Source organism: Crocodylus porosus, unplaced genomic scaffold (assembly GCF_001723895.1).
Source record: "Crocodylus porosus isolate Cpor-Errol unplaced genomic scaffold, CroPor_comp1, whole genome shotgun sequence".
NCBI classification, from domain to species: domain Eukaryota; kingdom Metazoa; phylum Chordata; order Crocodylia; family Crocodylidae; genus Crocodylus; species Crocodylus porosus.
In genome coordinates this window covers 18,219,047-18,243,933 of record NW_017728931.1, presented here as the reverse complement: position 1 = coordinate 18,243,933, position 24,887 = coordinate 18,219,047, and the positions used below count along the sequence as shown (strand labels likewise).

At 44.0% G+C, this 24,887-nt stretch overlaps 1 long non-coding RNA gene across 1 annotated transcript; it reads left to right on the top strand.

Moving 5' to 3' along the window:
- Positions 1-11,675: 11,675 nt before the first annotated feature.
- On the top strand, positions 11,676-22,017 carry LOC109316049. The gene is made up of 3 exons (XR_002102648.1): positions 11,676-11,884; positions 14,932-15,031; positions 21,936-22,017. It is a non-coding gene; the product is annotated as an uncharacterized LOC109316049 (long non-coding RNA).
- Positions 22,018-24,887: the final 2,870 nt, after the last annotated feature.

The following is a 24,887-nucleotide window of genomic DNA, read 5'->3' as shown; positions in this document are numbered from 1 at the left end:
CAGAGAAAACAGTACTGAAAAACAGGTTGAAATTATGGAGTCTGAAGGAAGACCTCAATATTTGTGAAACAATTCAAAGCTCATAGTTAAGATAACGAATAGGTAAGACTAGAAATCAAACTTATACAAACTGGGACATATTCTGCTCCTGGTCAAACCTGTGCAAAACTCAGTGAATTTGATGTAAATGCAAAGTATTAGTTTAGGTAAAATTTGGCTCTTTGAGTTCAATCCAAAGTCTACTGAAGTCACATGGGAACCTTCCTAGGTGACTTCATTATACTTAGAATTAGGCCCTTTATATTTTGTATTTTTCACTAAATGAACTCTTCCAGGCTTTAGGTATCAAATTAAAATAAATGATCCTTGATTACTTTTACATAATAATGACTTTGTGCCAAGTGAAATGGATGACAATCTGTGGTAAGCATTAAAAATAAATAAAGCCAGGGGAAATGCTTCTGCAGTTTTCTGATGCTGCTGAATTTCACAACACCCATGAGGACGAGTATATGACACATTAGCCAGAGTGAATTCCAATAACTGGTCAGTAGCTGGTGGTCATTCATAAAAAGGGATCACTTCTAGAAATGATTTAATAGGAAATCTGTCCTGTGTCACTGATGTCATGTTTTATGTGTCACTTTGCTGTATTTTCAGAAATTGCATTCAGGTCCTTGGTTTGATAAAATGGACAGTAATCTACTTTATACCGTCCTTGCTAAACTGTTATGTGTTTGGGTTCATAACATTTTTTTCTACCTACCGCTAGTCATTTCCAGGTTTGTTTTTTATTTTTTCCCCCTCCTTCTGAACACTGCTTTGACATTCAAGTAAAAATGTGAATGATGTTTATAAATTAATGATCTTTGTAAATAAGTTCTGATTTAAATTACAATGCAACTGAAACTTGCTTGGAAGGAAAGTAAGTCCAGCATGAATGAAAAAAATTAAGCTTCAAATGATTTCACTTTACCTTAAGTTATACATCAAGTCTGTATATGTGCTCTTCATTGAGAGCCTAATCTGGTGGAGTGATGAGTTCCTCCAGGGAAATGTACAAAATCCTCTGTTGTTCTTAGTATTCAGTCCCAGGCTGTTGCTTTTGTGTTCCTATGACCAAGTCCTCTGGTGGTGTAAAGGGCAATTCACATGCATGCAAGAGAGCAGAATCTAGCCCATAATATTATAATATTTATGCCTGGTACATATCTTGCATCTCATACATGTTGGGAGCCATGTGCTCATCTTGCTGCCATCTTTTTTACCATACAAATAAAACCAGAGGCATAACAGGGTAGCTTTGTGCCCTGGGCAGTGGCAATAGGGGGGACAAGAAGGGTTTGGGGGAGACACTGTTTCCCCTAGCACCCCCTGGCATAACAAAGAATAATGGACACAAGTTATTGGAGAGTAGGTTTAGATTAGACATCCGCAAGAACTACTTCACAGGGCAGCTAGGAGCTGGAACCAACTTCCAAGGGAAGTGGTGCTGGCTCCTACCCAGGGGGTCTTTAAGAAGGGGCTTGATGCCTACCTGGCTGGACTCATTTGAGTCCAGTTTTTCTCCAGGTGGGGGGTCGGACTTGAAGATCTGCAAGGTCCCTTCTGACCCTACTTCTATGAACCTATGAATACTGGTTGCTATGCTGCCAGGTATGCCAGTGGTGGTTATTTTTGCACCTCCCCTCAAAAGGCTGCACATGGGGCTGCTGCTGTGATCAGCACAAGTTACACTTCCAAATAAACCTTATTTTCATCAGGTGCCCATGAGTCTACAGTAGAGAAGATTTACTAATAAATGCATTAGAGTTGCCACATACATATTACTGTCACACAAGGCAAATAATAGTGCAAAGGGTTTACATTTGATAATTAACCCTCCATACAGCAGTGGTGTCCAAACTTTTTAAGTAGGAGATCATCTTTGGCATTTAAAACAATCCAAGATCTACTGTGTGCCACCGCCACCTCCACCACTCGCCCCTTTCCCCCGACCCAGCTGGTAAATCTGTGGGGAGGGAAGGAGGAGGTAGATCGAGGCAGAGGGAGAAAAAATTATTTGGGGTCATGCCTCCCCAGCAGGTAAGTCGCACCTGGCCAGGGCCTCATTCATCTTACCCCTGTTCCTGCCTTTGAAGCACTGTCCCTCACCGTGGGGGCCTCAATCTAACCCCCACCCCTTCCCTCCCCCACGGACTGAACTGCTGGGCTGGCACACTCGTGCAGGCATGCGCGTGCATGCACGCAGGCACTCAGCCCCTCACCCCAGCCTCAGACTGACTCCAAGAGGCTCCGAGATCTACAAGAGGTTGTGAGATCTACCAGTGGATCGAGATTCCAAGATGAACATGGGCCGACAGTGTGGGGATGCGGTCAGGAAGGCTTACCACACCTTGTCACACATCCACAGATGCATCACGAGCAGGTCCAAGGAGATGATCCTCCCCCTCTATGCGGCACTGGTCAGGCCACAGCCGGAGTACTGCGTCCAGTTCTGGGGGCTGCACTTCAGGAGAGATATGGACAGCATGGAGAGAGTCCAAAGGAGGGCCATGCACATGATCAGATGTCAGCAGGGTAGACCCTATGGGGAGAGGCTACAGGACCTGAACCTGTTCAGCCTCCACAAAAGAAGGTGGAGAGGGGATCTGGTGGCTGCCTATAAACTTGCCAAGGGGGACCAGCAGGCAATGGGAGAGTCCCTGTTCCCCTGAGCACTACCAGGGGTAACAAGAAATAATGGCCATAAGTTAACTGAGAGTAGATTCAGGCTAGACATCAGGAGGCACTACTTCACTGTCAGGGTAGCTAGGGGCTGGAACCAACTTCCAAAGGAAGTGGTGCTTGCCTCTACCCTGGGGGTCTTCAAAAGGAGGATAGACAGCCACCTAGCTGGGGTCATTTGACCCCAGCATCCTTTCCTGCCCATGGCAGGGGGGCGGACTAGATGATCTGCTCAGGTCCCTTCCGACCTTACCAACTATGAAACTGTGAGATCCACTGGTTGGTGACCAGTGGCATACAGTATGCTACTTTTCCTGCAGATCAGCTGCCCACTCAGACTGATGCAGCAACCACGTCCAATGGCATTTAAAAGTCCTTAAAAAGTATACACCCAGTTATATGGAGCCCTGCTATGAAGAGGCCTTTTCCACTTGGTTACAGTGCACAGGGACTGCTCAGATATACTGAACCAACACAGCCAAACTGCTAGTGTCCTAGTCATATTGTTTACATTTGCAGTAGCCACAGAAACACAGAACAAAATGAGAGTTCCTACCCCAGCAAACTTTACACTCCCTTTTCTAGTGTCAGATAAAATACTCCCATGCTGCTGAGGAAGGCCCTGGATTTTGTATATAGAATCATAGGAAAGTACAGCTGGAAGGGACTTCATGAGGTGATCTAGTTCAGCCCCAAGCTTAAGGCAGAATCATCCCAACTAAACTATCCCAGCCAAGTGTCTGTCCAATCTGCTCTTGAAAATTACCAGGGATGGAGATTCCAAAGCTTCTGTAGGCAGCCTGATATAATGCTCGACCACCCTCAAGGTTAGAAAGTTCCTTCAATTCTCTAACCTAAATTACTTCTGCTGCAGCTTGAGTCCATTGCTCCAATTTCTTTCCCCTATGACCACAAGGAAAAGTCCATCTCCATTCTCTACAATCATTCTTCAGGTATTTGAAAACTGTTAGAACACCCCACCCCTCTCAGGCTTCTCTTCCCCATACTAACTAAACCTGTTCTTTCAGCCTTTCCTCATAAGTCAAGCTCTCCATTAAGGAAAGGTGAGATCTCTTCCATGCTGAATAGAGAAGAATTACTTCCCCTGATTAGCAAGTGACACACTTGTTAATGCGACTCAGTACACTGTTGGCCTTTTTTGCAATGAGACCACACTATTGGCCATGAGTACTCAAAGAAGACAGCTAATGGGTCTGAAATTACCTGAGCCAATTCCTTCAGTACCCTAAGCTGCATCCCATCTGGCCCTGCCAACTTAAAAGCATCTAGCCTCTCTAAGGAGTCTCTAATCTGTTCTGTTATTACTCTAGGTACTGCTCAACCTTTTTGCAGGCCAGTAATCCTGATCCAGTGCCCAGGGTGACTGCAGGGGGCCCCATCCAGCCATGCAGAGGGGGACAGCCCACCTGAACCAAGCCCCATGTGGGGAAGGAGGCTTGACTGAGCCCCGCATGGTGGAGGGAAGGGAGCCTGACCAAGTCCTGATCCAGCCACGAGCCCCTCAGAGCAAGGGGCCATGGCTTGGCTCCAATCTGCTGTGTGGAGTTGCTGTTTGGGAATTTGGCAGGGGAGAGGGTGGCCGTATAATTGCTATGCTCCCCCACTGCCAAATTTCCTGACCTGTGAGGACCCCCACAGGCCAGATGCTAAGACTGTGGGCCTCATTTGCCCTGTGGGCTGGAGGTTGAGCACCCCTGCTCTAGACTGTAGTTGCCTAGAGGCAACTTTGACTCCCGTCTTTGTTGTCTACTACGCTTATCTGCTAGCTGCCCCCACCTGTGAAGACTGAAGTAAAAAAGGCATTAAGTACTTCAGATTTCTCTGCAGCATCCATATCTAGATTGCCTTCTGCATTCCATAAGGGACCCATGGTTTCTTTGGTCCTCCTCTTACATTCGACATACCTGAAGAATCCCTTTTTTATTGGCTTTTATGTCGCTTGCCAATTGCAATGCAAATTGTACCTTAGCCTTCCTGAATTTCTCCCTACATACCCATGCAATAATCATACTCTTCCCTAGTACTATCAATATGGTCAGATTCAGTCATCCTCAGTCCCTTTTTCACAAACTGACCTGCTCTGCCATAACATTGGAAACAAAAAACAATCCAGACCAGTTGCGAAGGAGGGACTCCTTCAGGAAAGATCTCTTACTGTATTGCATAAACAGAGGAAAACAGACAGAGGACAATTAGGACCCCCCTTTTATTGTTTGGGAGTAAGAAAAACATTGGCCTGAAGCATAGCAGCCCAGCTTTTGGCAGCCTGTGAGCGGTTAACATGCAGCTCACAGGCCCCATAGCTGTCTCTCCTGATGCCACACATGGGGGAGAGTCCAGGGGTCCATGTACTGCTGGCATGCCACTGGCACAGCCCATGGGTGGGTGGGGAATCCAAGGGGCTGCCCCTCCTCTGAAGTGTGCAGCCTGGCTTGAAGGAAAGCAGGTTTCATATATTCTCCATTTTTTATGTCTGCACTTCCTTTTGAATGTACATGCCAAGCATGCTATACTACACATCATGCTCTAGGGAGTGAAACATTAATATCACTATTTCCAAGGCCTTATCTGCACTGCAGAATTTAATTTCAGAGCTGAAACAATGTAAGAAGAAAACACATGCATGCGAGTTGTCCTGAAACAATTTAAGTCTTGCTCTACATTTATAGTCTCACTGTAAGCCACTCCAGCTACAATGCCTTCTTGGCACCGATTCCACGATTCATGGCCAAAATCCCAGAAGCAGTGCATTCTGAGAGACTTTGTAAGGCAGAAAAATAGTCAAAGAACCAACACTGATTTAAGTGGAATAATTTAAAAATACATTCAATTAAGTCCCAGCAAAAGCTTGGATACACTTATATTGGTTTATTGATCACGCTTCAGGTTCATCTGGTATATTATTCAAGCTCATCATACATTGTATATTGTGGCCAGGCTGGGGGTGAATAACGACTACTCTCTTCAGGGATTTTTCTGCCATGCCTTAAGATGTTGGGAGAAGAAGAGAGTTAATTATCCCCAGGAAACAGTGTAGTTAATCGCATAAGTCATGAGATAAACAAAATTTTGTTTTATTGTGCTCCCTGCATGAGTGTTAACAATCACCATGACCCACAGCACTCCTTTGCTTTATTCTTCCCCTTTCTTATCTCTTGCCTCACTTAGTAGGGGTTCTTCCCCCTGACCTGACCTCCCATCCACTTCTGCATGCGTCTTTCAGCTGTGTCAGGCATTCATCTGCTTGCCATGATCCCATGTTCTTTAGATCATGCAGGTAACTTTTCTTCTCACCTTTTCCTCTTTTGATCCCTTGTTCTGAATTTCCTCACCCAAGCGATCGGTTGTTGAAGTGAGGCTTCTAACCGCCAAACTTCTCCAGTCTCCGAGTGTCCCGAGGGCAACATCCCCTTCCCACACCACTGCTTTTATCCTCCAGCTTGCTGCTTGCCAGTTAACTCTTCCCCAGTGTGCAGATCCCTCAGCAGTGACCAGTGTTTCAATTACCCTTGCCCGTATCTTGACCTCACTCTCTGCCCTTCCCCAGAGCTACCCTTTCCAGTACAGGGTTGTCTTTCATCCTGTTACATATATAGAGAGCTTAACTGTATGCACCAGCAATGCATTTAAGTCCTAGGTGACTTAAATCAATTACTCTGTGCCTCAGTTCCTTATCAGTAAAATAGAGATAATGCAACCTCTTCACTTCATGAGATGTGTAAAAAATCTTAAAATTTGTGAAGCACTATAATTCTACAGCAATGAACAGCAGAAAAAAATGCATAAGAAAATGAGTTATTCTGGTCTTCAGAACTACATTTGAATAGTGTTCAGTAAATAAGAGCTAGGGTCACACATGAAGCAGCCATTTAAAACAATTTTGTTGTATTTATCCATTTCACTCTGAAGGATCCTGAAAAAAATGTAGTGAACTTTAGATAAAGTACTAAATTCCCACCTGTGAAATGCAACCACATGTAGAGTGGAATGCAGAGGCAGTTTAACAATAGTCCTATTCTCTATGTTTTTGTATAATACTATAGTAGTGTTGAAGTAAATGTTGGCATAATGTAATGTCGGTGTGATGGTCCAGAAAATATGCAAGAGGCAAGACTGTTTGTAGGTGGTATCTTTTATCTGCAGAAAAGTTTTATCCCAACTGCTTGGTTGGATAGACTTAGACAAACTTTTGGGTATCACAATACTCTTCCTTGGGTTTGTTATAGTACAGCTAGATGGCACAACTGTTGCATCTGTTTTTCTCCCAGACCCAAGGAAGAGCACTGGGATACCTGAAAGCTTGTTTAACTATGCAGTTGGTCCAATAAAATATAACATCCACAAAAATCCTTGCCACTAAAATACTATATAACCCTTTAGAGCAGGAAGTGACAAAGTATCCAATTAAAACTGCAGGGAGAAGTTGGGCAGGCAGAATTGAATTGCTTATGCTGAGGTTTGGCTAGCACACCATCACTAATACCTTAACTCACACAAAATACGTTGCAAGCAGTTGGCTAAGTGCTTTATAGGTCATCAGAATGCCGGCACTTCTAGCAACTGCTGTGGTCGTGCTGGGGCATTGGTTCATTATGGAGCCAGAGGAAAGAGTGCTGCCTGCTGAACCACCAACACCAAATCCTATACAAATGATCAGTTTATTCTGAGTCTTCCTGCCAAGAGTGGATCTGTTTTGCTTACAAAGCGTATTAGGAACAAGATGAAATGACTGCAGACAACACAAGCAGGAATGTTTCCATGATCAGTAATATATGACTTACTCTGATGTCTTTCCCAGAAGTCCTGCCTCCAGAAATATTTCTTGTAATGTTGACCACACAGATATCTGTGGTATGCTTACGCTTGTGCTGCCTGCTCTGAGATGGAGATGGTTTTCTTTTTATTAGGGAAAGATCAAAAGGCAGACTCTTAGGTTTCCCTACCGAGTTCAGGAATGAGATGCAATGATTCGGATGTGCAAAACGCATGAAAAAGACCTGAATTCTAGTGCAGGTTTCTTTGAAAAGAGCAGGTTAGATCTGGAGCCATTAATGCAGCAATAATAGAATGCAAGGTTTTTCACTTTGCCCTGGCATTTCAGTCTGTGCTGGACAAGAATTTGCTTTAGCAAGAATGGGGGAAGAAGAAGTAGTAGTGATTGAAACTGAGCATAAGACTGAAAAAAGCTGAAATTCCTCTTGTTCTGACCTTTCCACTCTCTTATCTTCATGCAGAAACAGGAATAACATCTCAGTGAAACTACCTAGAGGCATCTGTAGTTTCTCATAATGGAGGCTTTTCATCTCTATTTCAGTACATGAGAGAATTGCTCGGGTTTTTTTCCCCCTCTGCAACAGTAAAATCCACTGGATAGAGAGGAGCAGAGGAAGGTGTGGAAAAATGTAGAGACTGCTCAACATTTTGAGCTCAAGTTAAAAGCTTAAATTCTGGAAAAGATTTATTGAAAGATGGAAAATGCCCAAATTAGATAGTGCTCCACACAGAGACTTGAAATTCATCCATGAAGCAAATTAAATTCAACTTTTGTTGTTACCTAGTATAAGCAAGAAGGACAAAAAGGGGGTCATATCACAGCACAGTGCAATTGGGAATTTGCATGTTGCACCACAAAAGGCTTGTTATTACTGAGCTTTTTGCTTCTCAGTCAGTTAAAAGCATTCCATGACATTTACAGAAATTACAGGCTTAACCTAAGTGTGCAACTAAAATGATAATTCTTAAAAACCAGTTAAAAACACTCTCCCCGCCTTCCTCCCCCCCACCCCAGCAGACTTTAGGGACTTTCTGATTACATCTTTGGACTTTGAATCTTTTCCCAAGACTCTTAGCTGTGAAACTAACACTTCACATCTTAACACCCCTGCTGTTAAAGCCAGAAAGCATCATCAACTAGCCTGACCTCCCATATGACAGACCGTAAAGCCTCTTCAAGTCATTTTTGCATCAGGGCCCAGATCCTTGAAGTTATTTAGACACTTCCCTTCCACTGATGGACCCTGAATTGGTGAGGATTTGTGTGGGGTTTGGAACTTGGCCCTCTCAGACCCTGCCGTATAGCATGGCTGTAATCATAAGGAGTAAGGATCATAAGGATTTTAATGCATAAGGAGTATAGGGAAATATTTTCACCTTAAGATCCAAAAATCCCCTTCCCTGACATAGAGGGTAATTCTCACTTGAGTACTGACTCATCCCTGAGGTAAGATCTGAGAAGTATTTTTAACTTCTAGTCTAGCTTTCTCCCTGAATGTTCTTTGTAGTTACATACTGGCTGGTCCATTTTGTTGACCTGTTGCTTTCAACTGTACTTGCATGCTATTTCACCTTCACTTTTTACATTCTTTTCTAGGAATATTTCTAGGGCTGTGCGAAATTTCACCATGTGATTCATTTCAAAGCTGTTTTGATGTGTTTCAAGTTCAAAACAGCAAAATCAAAACGAAACAAAAAGCACTGAAACAGCTTTGAAACAAAATGAGGGCAATCAAACATTTTGAAAGTTTCAAAACGTTTTAAGATTCGAAGCAGCCCAGTGATGGGAGGCAGGGGAGAGCCAGGGCTGCACTCCGAACGGCTCTGCAGCCCCATGTAGCTCAGCCCAGCAGGGAATGCAGCCCTGGCTCTCCCTACTTCTCACTGCTGGGCTGCACTCCATGGGGTAGGTGAAGCCAATCAGAGGGCAGTGCCAGCTCTGCCCGCCTCCTGCCATCAGGCTGCGCTCTGATCGGCTCCACCAGCCCCATGGAGCTCAGCCTGGCAGCAGGAAGTGGAGTGCAGTGCCATCTCTGTCCACCTCCCACTACTGGGCTGTACTCCGTGGGGCTGGCAGAGCTGATCAGAGGACAGCACCAGCTCTGTCCACCTCCCGCCACCAGGCTGCTCTCCATGGGGCTGGTGGAGCTGATTGAAATGCAGCCCAGTGGCAGGAGGTGGACAGAGCCAGCACCGCACTCTACCTCCCACCACTGGGCTGTGCTCCATGGGTCTGGCAGAGCCAATTGGAGCGCAGTCTGGTGGCAAGGTTTGGACAGAGCTGGGGCTGAACTCCACCTCCTGCTGCCTTCCTGAGCTCCATGGAGGCCGGTGCTGGGCGCAGGCTGCACCCAGCTCCAGTCCCAGGTGGCAGTCTCCTGTCATCCGGCGCAGATCTAGAGTCCTGTACCCCCAGGAGGAGTCCAGCACAGCTCTGTAGCCCTCCTGGGGGTGTGAGCCCTGGATCTGTATGCCAGATAGCAGGAGGCCACTGCTGCCAGCAAATTTTGCTTTCAAGAGTTTGAGGTGCAGTTTCTGAGAAACCTCCGAACCTATCTCCTTGAAACTTGGCAGGCTTCATGCCCTCAGAAGGGACTAACATTCCTGAAATTTTCATCCAAATCAGGCAACAAATTAAAACCTTTTAGGCATTTTCATGATTCCCCATTATAGCCTATGGGTGAAACGTCGAAAGGAGTCAAAACAGTGAAACAGTTTTGATGAAATGAAATGGAACAGTGCTTCAAAATGAAATGAAATGAAACAAAACCGTGTCCTTTTGAAACAGTGAAATGGACGTCAAAACAAAACAATGGTGTTTTGCACAGCCCTAAATCTTTCTTCTTCATTTTCCATTACCTTTCTTCCTCTCTTCACTTCAGACTTTTACACTTTCCAAACAACTTAGCCATTTGTAACAGATAAGGGCATTCTAAAAACGGATTTTTTGTTGTTTGTGGAGGAGATATAAATGGCATTTCCTTTTTATAAAAGAATGTTCCAGTCAGTTCTACTCCTTAAATTGATATAAGATAAGCTCATACTCTTTTTCATTGTTAAAACTAGTTTACACTAAAATCAAGAACAGGTTAGTTTCAACTAATACAGCTGAACTCATATTTAGCTCTCTGGTTCCCCATCTGCTCCTTTATATCAATGTGATTCATGTCAGCATACAAGGAAAGTAATAAGTCCTTTCTAATGCTAGTACTACTGGACTTTAGAGAGTATGCACTTCCATTAGCTTCTTCACAGTTGGAGAAGTGAGTGAGCAGAACAGAATTGGTTATGCTGAAGTCTCAGAAGAAATGCAGTTACCATATTTACTCAAAAATAAGATGAGGGTCACATACAAGGAAACCTCACTAAATATTTTGTCTATCATTAAACTGCTGTCAAAAGCAGCATGTGCTCAGCAATGAAAATCAACTATAAAGCAGATTAAATGTAGTTAATATTGAGCATGACTATAAAACATGTGGGCCATGTGGGGCCATACTGATAGAAACCTACCAAAAAGCTAGGTTAGTACAGCCCATCTCAATTTGATATATGGTAGTAGCCATTGCCTCCCACCGCACTGACTCTTTTTCAAAGTTATGGTGAGCCACTACATTACACTGAATGCTGCACCTTTCTTTCCCATTTGCAATGTGTCCTGTTTTTTAACCAGCTTTAAATATCTGGCAAGCATCACAGAACAGGACCCCAAACAGCTTACCCAGAATCCCTCTGTTGCCCCCTCTCTCAGCCTGTCACACATGAGATGGAGCTGGACCAGGTTGCCTTGTGCCTCATCTGTGTATACATTTTTGGATGGTCCCAGGATTCATGACAAGAACACCCAGTGCCAGGCATGAGTGGGGCACTAATTGGTACGTCGATCCTTTGTGGGGGATATCTGGAGTACGCACACATACTGAGCAAGCTGACCTGTGGGGTTATCATGGCTTGAAACACAGTTGTCTCTGCTGGGGCCCAGCCCAAAGAATGGTATGATAAATCTTGAGCCTTTTACCTTTGGATTACTGTCATGCATAAGCAGAAGACACATGGAAAAGGAAAGAGTGGTACAGACTGTTCAAGAATGAGACCACCAGCAAGGAGGAATACAACACAGAGGAAGAGGAGGGGGACAGGGAGGACAATGAAGTTTCAGGAGCAGCAGAGCTGTAAAAGGACTGGAGAAAGAAGCAAGGGATTATAGAGGAAGGAAGGGGCATGGAAGCAGTGTGTGTGATTGTAACGGGTACAGGAGATGAAGTTGAGCATGGGGATGTTATTGTAATGGGGATGATGATGGTTAACTATAGATGCATGTTCTGGACTGTCAAACGAAATGTATTGATCATGAGACAGGACAGTAAGTATGAGTGTGTGTGTATGTATGTATATGTATGTATGAGTGTGTGTGTGCGTAGTTGCAAAAACAGGTATTATATGTAAGTAGATACAGGAGTGTTGCTTAAAAGTGTGTTTATGGAGTATGTGTGTTTAAAATTTTCAGGAGATTTAAAAGAGGTAAACAATCTGTTCTGGATGAACTAAGTCTATGAGTACCTGTAGTACTTTCCTATATACAAATTACGATGGCAATGTTTCTTTCTAGGTCAGTGTTTTTTAATTTACTTCTCACTTCTATGTGCTCAGGGAAAGAAGGTTCTGACAGTAAGGAAGTGGGGAAGGGGCTGTAGGTGAAAGAAACTGAGAGAGAGCAAGAGGGCTACTTGGCCTCCTTGGTTTACTTTCCCTGCTATAGCAGTGGGACAGAGGGAGATTCAAGGCAAACCTCCAATAATTAGTCTATCCCTGTAGATTTACAACCAATTTATAATTTTTCCATATATAGAAGCTAACTATTGGGGGGGGTGGTATAATCAGGGTCATCTTATATTTGAGTATATATGGTATGTTGCACCAACTCTTACATGCTGGTATTGTTATGGTGCCCATTGTCTGGATACATGTTGATATTTATTATTTAGAGCTTAGAAAATGTTAGACAGACTTTCTATACCCCTCCAAGCTTCACATGAAGCTATATCTCATCATCCAACCTTATCTAAAGCTATTCCCTAAAAAAAACATTGAAAATGTAAAAATAATTTAATGGTGTAGGCAATGGAAGGCACTAGAAGGCTCTGTATCCCCATGGTGGAAGGTACAGGGTGATCCAGAGCTCAATGCCTAATGTTCATTTCAAACTATGTTTAGAAGACCATATGGGGTCAATTGTTGGGGGCGTGTTAAGCACTCAGAGAGCACTCCGGGTCTTTTAAAGAAACCGTGACTTATCATAGTTTCATAGTTTTATAGTAGCTAGGGTCAGGAGGGTCCTGAACATATCATCTAGCCTGACCCCCTGCCACAGCCAGGAATGGATGCTGGCTTCACAAGACCCCAGACAGGTGATCGTCTAACCTCCTCTTGAATTTGCCCAAGGTAGGGGTGAAGACCACTTCCCTGGGAAGTTGGTTCCAGATTTTGGCCACCCTAACTGTAAAATATTGCCTTCTGATCTCTAACCTAAACCTATTCTCCATCAGCTTATTACCATTGTTCCTTGTCACCCCAGGTGGTGCTGGGGAGAAAAGGTCTCTACCTATTTGCTGTTGATCTCCCCTGATGAGTTTGTAGGCAGCCACCAGGTCCCTCTTCAGCCTCCTCTTGCTGAGGCTGAACAGGTTCAGGTCCCTCAGTCTCTTCTCATAGGGCCTGTCCTGTTGCCCTCTCACCAAGCAGGTGGCCCTCCTCTGAACCCTCTCCAGGCTGGCCGCATCCTTTTTAAAGTGAGGCACCAGTACTGGATGCAGTACTCCAATTGTGGCCTGACCAAAGTTGCATAGAGGAGCAGAATCACCTCTCTGGACTGGTTTGAGATGCATCTTTGGATGCATGACAAAGTATGGCTGACCTTGCTAGCTGCGGTCTGGCATTGGCGGCTCATGTTCATCCTGGAGTCAATAATGACTCCAAGATCCTGTTCTGCCTCTGTGCTTTCAAGAGGGGAACTCCCCAGCCTGTATGTATGCTATGGATTCCTTCTCCCAAGGTGCAGCACCCTGCATTTATCTACGTTGAACCCCATCCTATTTTCATCTTCCCACTTTTGTAGTCTGTCTAAATCTAGTTGCAGCCCCTCTCTCCCTTCAACTGTGTCCACCTCGCCCCACATCTTAGTGTCATCAGCAAACTTGGACAGTGTGCTTTCCACCCCTTGTCCAAGTCGCTGATGAAAATGTTAAACAGTGTGGGCCTGAGGACCCAGCCCTAGGGTACCGTACTGCTTCCATCTCGCCAGGTTGAGTACAACCAATCCACCACTACTCTCTGGGTGTGCCCCATCAGCCAATTTTTTACCCATCCAACTGTGCAGGCATCAATGCCACAGTCACTTAATTTATTGATGAGGATGGGGTGAGAGACAGTGTCAAAGGCCCTCTTAAAGTCTAGAAAGACTATGTCCATGGCAACACCATCATCCAAGGATTTAGTTACTTGGTCATCAAAGGCAATCAGCTCGGTCAGGCAGGACCTGCCTTTGATGAACCCATGCTGATTGCCTTTCAGCATGATCTCCCCTGCAGGCCCCCCACAGATGTGCTCCTTGATGATTCTCTCCAAGATCTTCCCGAGCACTGAGGTGAGGCTTACAGGCATATAATTACTTGGGTCCTCCTTCCTCCAAATGAGTCCTCCTATCTTTCCAAATGAGTTCATGTAGTGCTTCAGTTAATTTTTGTCTAGTGCAAACCAAGTGGTTAGACAGAGTTTCTGTGCTTACAACATTGCAAGAACATTTTCAGAAGCCATTTTTTGAAAATTTGACCCAGGTTCAACGATAGCAAAGAGTGGGTTCCATGCAATGTGACATTAGCCTGTTTTGAAACAAAAAACAACTTGATTCTAGAGGATCTTAAGAGCATATTTGCACATGCTGATACCACCTTTCTTCCCCAGAGCACTTACACTGTTCAGCATGCAAATATTTCACAGTGCTGAGATCCAGTCAGCTCTGGGATGAAGGCCAGAAAACTAATAGCAACACACTTGCTGCACAGCTAGGAGAAATATTAACTGAAGAGACTGAGGCAAAGTACCTGTGGTCATGAAATGATGAACTAGATATTTAAGTAAATTCATGTCTTAAAGATATTTTTAGCAAGCCTGATGTGTTGCCATTAAGACCCCAGTTTGGAATTTTTTCAAATCAGAACATTCTGGACTTTGTGCATACAGCAAACTAGAATTTGTTTTTTTTTTATTGCTAATTAAGCAGTGAGATGTAAAAAAATAAATCAACATTACATTTCAGTTCGTTTAAAAAAACAAACAAAGCCCCCCACAGTTAAATACTTAGCTGCATAGATTCTTCCAGCCAGAAATAACCAGCCACATTGTTTATTCCAGATTACATCACCTCAAGCAACATTTCCAAGGTCACTGGAAAAAGCTAAGCATAAGCACCTGTTTAATATGCTTAAAAGACATATGACTGCATTGTCTATTGGTAAGTATATGTGTCTTATTTTAAGTAATCACCTTTTCTGGTTATTCAGTTTATCTTGTTCACAGGAAAGCCACTCTTTAAATTGGGAACTAGTTTTAGCAACTTCACTTCTAGTGTGGAAAAGTTGAGCTGGACTTCAGCCAGACTACGTGCATTTCTGGGAGTGAAGGGGAAAATACCTATTCTTTGTTTTTCTTTAAAGAAAATCATGTCCAGAACTTAATGGAACAGTGCCTGCTCATGCAAAGTCAGATTGCATGCTGGATGTTAGCCCCTTATGCATCTCTTCTTCTATGCACTTTGGTGATGGTGCCCAAACTTAATTCGGACCATTGGCCTATCATCTCACTATGCTTCTTTGCTGTATCTAGTCAAAGGTAATTGGTACACACTTATTTTGGAGTCCCTTGGAGTCTTTTTACATATTTGTATCAATTCCCTTGACTCTAAAGAGTATACTCTTTAGCTCTCTCTGAATTTCTTAGTTATAATAGTTCTCTTCCTTCACTTCCCTGTCCTTTATAAAAAAATCTTTCCATGTCAGCATACTCTGGCTTTCTATTCTTACTATGCCTCATGTTTCCAAACTCTATGCAACAATCTTGCTGCTGCTTCTGTCTCTGACATGTGATAAAAAGTGCAGTTTCAAATGCAAATTTTTGAAAACCAGTCTATTTGTACCATCTGATCTTGGTAGAAGCTGTGTTTCAATAACAAAGGCAAACCTTTGTTCTTAATTAATTTCCTAGTCCCTTGACAAGATTGTAGTGCTTATGTAATGTACCACTGTGCATATTACTGAATTTACTCAAATCTAAGATGACCCTGAACTTAAGACAACCCTCTTAATAATTAGATTATATATATGGAAAATTTACAAATTTGTTATAATTTTTCAGGTATAGAATCTAATTATTGGAGAGTTGTCTTGAATTGTCCCCCTCCCGCTGCCACAGCACAGAAAATAGTGGCTAGGAGGTCAGGTACCCCGCTTTGCCCTTTCACCATGCTTACTATCTGACCCTATTCAGGGTCTGTTTCTTCCCTGAGCACATGGAAGCAAAGGGGTAATTTGAAATGCAAGGGACCAAAAAACACTGACTTTGAGATAAACATATCTATAATAATCTCCATATAGGTAAATTAGCATGAGTATCTATAGACCTAGTTCATCCAATGCATTTTACCTTTTTTTTTGGAAACTGCTGCAAGCACAGCACATAACCACATTTTTTAACAGTACTTTCGTACCCACTTAAACATAGTACAAATTGTGCATAATATTACTCTAAAGCTAAAAGGCTTATGATTTATCATATAGTTTATTGGGCTGGGCTCCAGCAGTGTCAAAAGTGTTTCAAGCCATGGTGATCCTACAGCTCAACACAGTATTGTGTGTGTGTGTGCTCCAGACATCTCCCCCTTCCCCATCCCAATAAAGATCCATGTGTTAAGCCTTGTGTCCCCACTCTCAACTGGAACTGGGTGCTCTTGTCATCTCTTGTCTTGTCATGAGTCCTAGGATCCTCCAAAGATGTATGTGCAGGTGAAACGTAGGGCTACTTGGTTCAACTCCACATCATGGAGGTCAAGGCCACATCAATCACATGCAATGGGCTCAGAGGGGGTGACAGAGCTTCTCACCTACATAGATGTTTGGTGATGCTTGCCAGACATTTAAGGCAGGTGAAAGAACAGGAATCGTTGTAAACAAGAAAGAAAGGGGCAGCTCAGATGCGGAAGCGACAAACAAGTAGAACTGTATTTTATGTAGTAGCTCACCATGAATTGAGCACAATGGACACTATCATATTCAGATGGGCTGTATTGACTTAGCCTTATGATAAGTTCCCATCAACATGTTTTCCCAATATGAGTCAGGTGTTTTACAGGCATGCTGAGTGTGGACTGCATTCAATCAGCTGCATGGTTGGTTTCTATTACTGAGCATATGTTGCTTCTGGCAGCAGTTTAATTATAGGTAATGTATTTAATGATGGTTTTCTTGTGTGTGAATATAAGAGGAGGGGCTTAGCCCCGACCATGTTGATGAGGGCAGTGGTGAGGGGGAGAATCTCATTTTATATTTACTCAAATATGGACTTTTAAAGTTAATGTAAGATGACAAATATCAAGTATTGTAAATGAGAAGAGGGTGACTGCTTCTCAAACTTGAGTAAAATATTTAGTATACCTCTGGGACACTGTTGTGTGCTGCTGGCAAAATATCCTAGATATTCAGCTAGAGTTCTAGTATTCATAGAGTACTGCTGCATGCCTGGTGACCCTGGGTTCCACATGCAGTTACTTGAGTAACCTGCTTCTGGGTGAGGTGACATAGTTTGTTGTCTTTGAACCATATTAGTATTAAAATTGCCACATGCCTTTCTGGTTGAGCTGACACTAAAGAGTGATTCCAGGCAAAAATGAACCATCTTGAATGGCTGCATACCCCCAAACTTGAATCTCTTTTCAGGTGAGGTTTGTTTGGTTGCATTCTTTTTTATCTTTATTCAGCCAGGCTTGGTTTCCTCCCTCACTTTATTCTTCCTCCTTGGCCCTTCCTTCTTGTAAGTGGGATAGCATTTTCTGGGTCCAGGAGGGTTTCTTAATACTTCAACCCCCTATAAAATATTGGAAACTGAATGTATGGTCTGGCCATGTCATTAGAGTCAACACCACTATTCTTACAAAAAAGTGTGTTAGGTTCTTTACCAGGAGAGAGAATACTGGGTCTGTGTCTATATGACAGTTGCTTCATCAGCACAGTTCCTAATACCATACTTGCACTGTCTTAAGAGTGAGCCTACCCTTTTCCCTCCTGTCCGCTCCTTTTTATTTCTTACAAGAAGGATGGGAGTAAAGGAGAATGTTCAAAACCAATCATATGCATATGATTCCCTTTGAATGCTCCCAACTTTCTAGGATGGAAGAGTCATTCATGACTGTCTAGCTAAAGATATCAGCGTGCAATGATGTAGCTGGGGAGTTCACACCAGCAAACACAAGCAGCCTTGAAGAATCTGTTTTTAAAGTCCTAAATCAAAAGCAGTATAAAATGGCAGCAGCCAGCTAAAGTCCTCCTAGACATGTACATTGCAAGTGTACATCTTCAGTCTTCGGCATTGTGTCTGAAATCCATAGGTGTGGTTTTGCAGTGGAAATGATTTGCAATTTATGCCACTTAGACATTTAACTAGCTGATTTTCAGGCACATCCAGATACTTTACGCGAGTGAATAAATAAGTGGCAAAGTTGTGAACCCCAAACTAGAAATCAATGCTGGAAAATATGGCTAAAATGAGCTCCAGGTATCAGCCAAATACGCAGCAATAACCCATTGACTTGTCCAGGGTGTAAGTCCTCTGAGTAGCTCTGAAAACTTAAACTTTACACAAAGAAGTTTTCTGATAAAGAGTTTTGTAAATATTGGCTCTCAAAATGGCTTGTCAAATGCAGGAAGCAGCTAAATAACTATTTGGATAGCAACAAGACATTTTACTATCACCACAGATAAAATATGCCACCTGCTGTTAACATGGTGGTCTTCACAACCTTATTTCATTATCCTTTGACAGCAAAGCACAATCTTGAATATCGCCACTGAAAGTAATTGGACAGTCTCCCTGTGAAATTAATTTGTGTACTGCTTGCTTATAGTTCTAATACTTTTCCTAAAACTAACACACAGTCTTTACCTTTTAGTATTTCTTGTACTTTCTTTGTTGACTTTGTTGATTATAACTGCTATTTCTCTATTTGACATGGTATTGTGGAATGTTAATTTACAATATTTGCTGGGTTTGCGAAGTACTTTTTTAAAATAAAATATTTCTCAGAGGTGGGTAAATATTACTATTCCCTTTTTATAGATACAGGAACTGCGGCAAGGAAATGTTAAGTGGCATGCCTCGGCTTACATAGCAAGTCAGTAGCAGAAATAGGGTTAGCTCTGATAGATCTGTTGATTCCACACTGGTGCTCTTCTGCTTGTCATCTGCCTCCTTAACTCAAGCAGCTGTCATTTCTGAAGATTATATTCTTTTAAACACCTTGCACTGTTAGCTCGAAAGCCACAATGAAATAATAAGGATCTTACAAAGAGAAGAGGGAGGGAAAAAGAAGCGGTAAAATGAGGTGGATAAGAAGAGAGGTTTAATTTCTGTCCTCTGAAATATATGATCATTTTGAGAAGCCATGACCCTGAGGTCATTCAGTGATAGGAAAGGTGCAGTTTGGGGGCTTGGACTTTCATAAAGTAGTAGCTTATCTCCAGCTTTTATAATACAGACTTGATAGTTACAAGATGGCTTTTATTGCAGCCTCCCAATGAGCTTTTGAAAATAAAGCTCAGTAAAATGGCCTGTCAGACTGTGTGTGTGTGCATGTGCGTGCATGCGTGTGTGTACATGCGTGTGTGTGTGTTTTCTCCCTCAAAACCTGGCAGTGATCACATAACAGCTCCCTGCTAGTTGTGCCTTTCCTACCACCCCCACTCCCACCCTTTAAATATGCTGAGACTCCCTTTCTCTTACCTTAATGTAATATATGTGGTGTCTATATTTCAACTCCACATTTAAAAACTGTAGGCGAGTTTTGATCCTGTAGCCATATTTCTTTACATGCAGGAATGATCTCATGACTAAAATGGAGCTGTATATGCACATGCTGACTGCTTGAGGTGAACAATTTTGCTGAACAATCTGTGGTAAGCTTTTAAACCTGGCATGTAATGATGAAGTGAGCTTCCACTCATGAAAGCTTGTCCTCTGTCTGGTTTGGTTAATCTATAAAGCGCACATCTATCTTGCCGTAAACTTTAAACTCTTCAAGGCAGGGGCTATTTTAATCATGTCCTTATAGCATATCCACCCAGTGCGGTTCTGCTACATGACCAGGCTCTTGAGCACTGCGCTGATTTTTACTAAGGAGAGTGCATAGCCAGGTTGCGCTCACCTACCTACTGCTGCAACACAACTTGTATAAATGCCCCGCGTGGTATATTTATTAATTTACTTGGGTATATGTCTGTTGAAATCAAAGTCCATTCATACTGCCCTCCCCAGTCCTCACAAAAGCACTCATGGGTGGCATCTTTGGCTTGTGCCATGTGGTGGTGGCATGTCTCTGGCCAGCTCAGGGAGCTGGGCACCAGGCACTGTGTGGGGGCACAGTCACAGCTTCATTTATATTCAAACAGGATGAAAAATTCCAGATTTTTCACTGAGCACTGCCCTCAGTGCCCCCACAATGGGGTGGAAGTGGGAGCCCAGCCTTGCCTGACAGGTCTGTGCTGGGCTGGGCTGCGGGGGCAGGGTGGGCAGGCTGTTGCTTAGGCAACCTTGACCCTGGGCATGGCTCCTGTCTCCTATCACCCTCTTCCCCTTCCCCCATTGGTGACTGGTGCCTCTTGAGCGCTCTCAGGGGTGCATGGGCACTCCCTATGCATTGCCACAGGTTCAGTGTCTTCATTAATGATCTGGAAGACGGGATAGAGCACACCCTCAGCAAGTTCCTGGATAACATCAAGCTTGGGGAGTAGTAGATACACTGGAGGGTAGGGCCAGTATTCAGAGTAACCTAGACAAACTGGAAGATTGGGCCAAAACGAATCTCATGAGGTTCAACAAGGACAAGTGCAAAGTCCTGCACTTATGATGAAACAATCCCATGCTCCACTACAGGCTTGGGACCAACTGGCTAAGCAGTAGTTCTGCAGAAAAGGACCAGGGTTACAGTGGACAATAAGCTGAATATGAGTCACAGTGTGCCCTTGTTGCCAAGAATGCTAATAGTATGCTGGGCTGCATTAGTAGAAGTGTTGCCAGCAGATCAAGGGAAGCAATTATTCCCCTCTATTCAGCACTGGTGAGGCTACATCTGGAGTACTGTATCTGGTTTTGGGCCCCTGACTACAGAAAGGATGTGGACAAGTTGGTGAGAATCCAGTTAGGGGGCTGGGGCTTATTGACTTACAAGGAGAGGCAGAGGGAACTGGGCTTATTTAGTCTGGGGTAGAGAAGCCTGAGAGGGATTTGCTAGCAGACTTTAACTACCTGAAGGGTGATTCCAGAGAGGATGGAGCTAGACTGTTCCAAAGAGGATGGTGGCAGATGACAGAACAAGGAGCAATGGTCTCAAGTTGTAGCGAGGTTGGATATTAGGAAAAGCCTTCTCACTAGGAGGGTGGTGAAGCACTAGAGAGGTGGTGGAATCTCCATACTTGGAGGTTTTTAAGGCCTGGATGGAATTCTCTAGCTGGAGATGGTCCTGTTTTGAGCAAAAGGTTGGATTAGATGAACTTCTGACGTCCTTCCAACCCTAACTTTCTATGATTTTATGATTCACTGCACTGCCTTTAATTAAAGAAGTAGGTGGGTTGGGGTGTTACAGCCATGTTGGTCCAGGGAATACGCAAGAAGCAAGCTTTCGGACATAGAGCACCTGAGAAAGAACCAGTTACAGCCTAATTGAACAATTGGATAAAACATTTGCCATTTCGTGTGCTAGATTTTTGCAATATTCTAGGATGGAAATTATCTTGGCCTCTTTATTTCATCACAGTAAATAACCTGAGTTTTGCTTCTACTCAAACGTAGTCATTTCCACTTCCATTTGCTTCTTATTCAGTACAGCTACTCCAAGCTTAATGTTGTAGTTACATTCTTGAAAAATGCAACTTTAAGCGAAATGATGTTAAGCAAATCCAATTATGTCACAGTAGTTACCTACTAGCAGGCAGCAGCCAAACAACATTATAACTGAACACTGCGCAACTTTAAATGAGTATGTTCTCTAATAGATCAGTGACGTAACAACAAAACAGCATTAACCAGGATGACGTGAAGTGGGGAGTACCTGTATACTGTCATCATCTTCATTTAATTTTTTATCCTGATTAAAGATTGAGGAAATACTTGGGCCACACCTTGATTATGCTTGATCTTCACTACATCTTCAGTGAGCAGTGGCCCCTAGAATGTAGGGTAAGGAGTTCGTTTTTTTGTTGAAGTTGTTTTCAGTAGGCATGTCTATGTTAGACACCAACTGTGCAGTAACCAAATAATACTGCACAATAGTGTCACAGCACTAGAGTGCTGATATGCTACTGTGCAGTATTATTAGGCTACTGTGCTGTAGTGTCACTTAAAAGACACTCACTGGTGCTACTGTGCAGTAATTCCAGTTACTGTGCATTTATTTAGTGCTTGCTTATATAAGTACTGAATAATGCTCAGTAACCACTGTGCAGAGCATCTTGTGTAGATGCATCCAGTTAGGCAACAATCATAACAGATTAAGATAATCAAGCCCCAGGATGTACCACTGACAAAACTGTCACAGTTATGGAGGGGTGATAGTGGCCCTGGAAAGAACTGTCTCTTGGCCCTTCCCGAGCCTTGCCTTGGTCCATTTTGGGGGCTCCTGTTAGAAGCCTTGAAAGGAGGGGCAGCGACCGGGGGAAGCCCGACCAGCTCCAGCTCCAGCTCCAGCTCCAGCTCTCGTTTCTTCCTACCTTCTCTGACCTCCCCATGGGCAGATGAAGGGAGCGGCGTCACTTGCAGGTGAGCCCCAGGGCTTTGCAGAGGGTGGTGTACATGGGGAGGCACGTCATCCTCAAGTGGAAGACTGCATGCCTTTTTCTCCAGTGAAAAAGAAACACAAGGCTTTCCTCTGAGGCCGGGGCCCCCCAGACCTAAGAGACACAACTTAAGAGTGAAGCAAAAGGCAAGTAGGACAGTATTGGAATGAGTTAAATACAATATGCCAGGCTGTGGGGTAGGACTTTGGTGACCAGGAGCAGCTACCAGGCAGCACCAGGAAGGAGACTCTGGCTGGGAGGGTTCCAGGGGAATGCGGGGCCCCTTTCTTTGCTCTTGTTCATTCCTGTCTCTGGGCAGAGTATCACTGGGCAGTCTGCTGGTTCCTTGGACTCATTTGAGGGCCAGTGGGCACTTTCTGGCGTGCTCTGCTTGGTGTTGCTCCTTCGTTCACTAATTATTACCCTTTGACCAGCACTCCTGTCCCTCTTTTTCTATTATTTGTCTCCAGTAATCAATTGTCACCTTTTCTGTAGCCTCCCCATCTGGGGGAGGCCAATAGGTTACTTGGTGTGCCTAGGCCCACATGATTGAAGGTGACAGGCCAGGCAGCAGCATTGCAGAAGAAAGGCTAGTTTGATCTGTGGAATGTGAAGGTCATTCCCAAGAAGAGAGGATCTGTAACACCTGTGGGATGAAGAGTCAGGGGTGAGAGATTATTCAGGTTGGAAGGCCACTTGATGAGGTTTGGTGACCTGTTGAGGACCTCACTTCTCTGTCTCTCTTCCTGTTCCTTTCTACCTCTCCCCGTCCCTCTCTCCCTCCCAGGGCTATGACTAGCATGGAAGCCTGAACTTGCCTGCAGCTTCAGCATGCCACCCCCCAACCCCCACCCCTCTGCATGACTGGAGTCCACCCACCTACAGCTTTAGCATGCCCTGACCCAGAAGCTGCTGAATCTGGAGCCCTGACCCAGAAGTTGCTGGCTGTGTTTGGGCAGCTGTGGACACAGTCACCAGCTGCTGAATCCCAACTTGGGTGGGGTGTTGAGTTGGGCATGCTACAGTTGTGGATGGGTTCCTGTTTCCAATTCCATGCCGTTGGCAGCCCTGGCCCAGACAGAAAGACTGAGCCCATGGCACACTAGAAGCTGCCTCAGCCACCTGGCAGCACACAGCGTCTGGAGTTGCCAGCTGCTCAAGTGCTGGATCCATTTACTTGGTGGGCACTTGCCTGCAGGCCAGATCCAATCAGTTGGCAGACCAGACCCAGCCTGCGGGCCTTTACTCACCCCTGGATTGGTAGATTACAGTGAGCCATGAAGTCAGTTCACTCCCTCACTGGTGCGTTATGGGAAATGCTGCTGCCACGGCCAAGCAGTCGGTTTTAAACTTTGGGTGGAGCAGGAATCAAAGGTTGGTGCAAGTGCACCCACTGCTCTCCTTCCCCCCAGATCAGCCTCCGTCGTCACTTACCAAGTAGGTTGGTTTAGAGCTAGTGTGCAATTACCCAGAGGGTACAACGAAGTCATGAAGTTGAGTGCGTGACTGAAAGACCTGTGGTTAAGTGTATTTAACTGATAAACAGATGACTGGTTTGTTGCAGTGCAAGCAATAGGTGATGGAGATCTGCCAAATAAAAGACTTTTGAGCAGGAAGGATATCAAGCTAGAATACGCTGGATGCAAATGTAGGTCCTGTAAGTTTGGAGCATCAGCTAGGACTAGTACTGATACCTGACCATTGTTACTGAGAGCCAGCAATGAGCAAGTAGGTCTGTGGCATCAAAATCAAACATTATTCATTCAAAGAAGGCCAGCTAGCTGTCAGTTTAGCCTTCTTCTCCACACTGATTGTTAATGCCTGCCCCTAAACTGTCTTTTTCCTAGGCATACTCATTGAAGAAGTGTCACAGCATCTTATCTCCATTAGCATCTTAGCCTGGCCTGGATTCTGACTGCACCTACGTTCCATGCAAATTAAGCAAGAGCCTGCATGTAATATTGTGAACCCAGGGATGTAGCCATCCAGCCCACTGCTGAATCAGGGTCTGTAGGTCTTGTCACAACACACTATCTGATGCATTTCTTGACAAACTAAAAATGATTCTTTCTCTCTTTATAAAAAAGAAAACCAATTAAACAGTGTTATTAGCAGTAATTTCTTGTAGAGTTGGAGATTTCTAAGGGAGGACATTTTTGCCAAGTTATCCTGCTGTGATGTAGTTCTGCGATCATTTGGGGTTGAGAATGGCTTGGGAAGGCTGTTGGAGGAAGGTGGATTTTGGAGATTACTTTTTAGCAATGTACTCTGAGG